Source organism: Antrostomus carolinensis, unplaced genomic scaffold (assembly GCF_000700745.2).
Source record: "Antrostomus carolinensis isolate BGI_N321 unplaced genomic scaffold, ASM70074v2 scaffold15113, whole genome shotgun sequence".
NCBI classification, from domain to species: Eukaryota; Metazoa; Chordata; class Aves; order Caprimulgiformes; family Caprimulgidae; genus Antrostomus; species Antrostomus carolinensis.
This window is the reverse complement of record NW_010303339.1, coordinates 13,636-13,954: the sequence shown is the minus strand read 5'-3', so window position 1 is coordinate 13,954 and position 319 is coordinate 13,636. Positions and strand designations below refer to the sequence as shown.

General features: G+C 47.3%; 1 protein-coding gene across 4 annotated transcripts in view; it reads right to left on the bottom strand.

The window, feature by feature from the left end:
* The window catches only part of GOSR2 (golgi SNAP receptor complex member 2), a 13,607-nt gene that overhangs the window by 910 nt on the left and 12,378 nt on the right, over window positions 1-319 (bottom strand). The window lies entirely within an intron of this gene.

The window sequence follows — 319 nt, the reverse complement described above, 5'->3', positions numbered from 1 at the left end:
CTGAAGTACAGTTCATACCAACAACAGATTGAAACTCATCCAGAAACTCGTAAGGCTGACGGTAGAGCGCAATGAAAAGGCAAATAAAAGTGTAATTAATGCAACTGGAATTAATCCTGCTGGAGAAAAGCACTGAACAAAGACTGTTGCAGGTGCACTGCAGGCAGCCCCACACCTGAGTTTCGTTTCACTGCTGAAGCAGTTGGTTTTATTAAGAATGTGGATCCCACCAGCCACCACATCAGCAGTAAGCAGGTGACAGACAGCGAGCTGCAGAACTGGAGGTACCAGGAAACGAGCTGGAGTCACCACTGCAGTG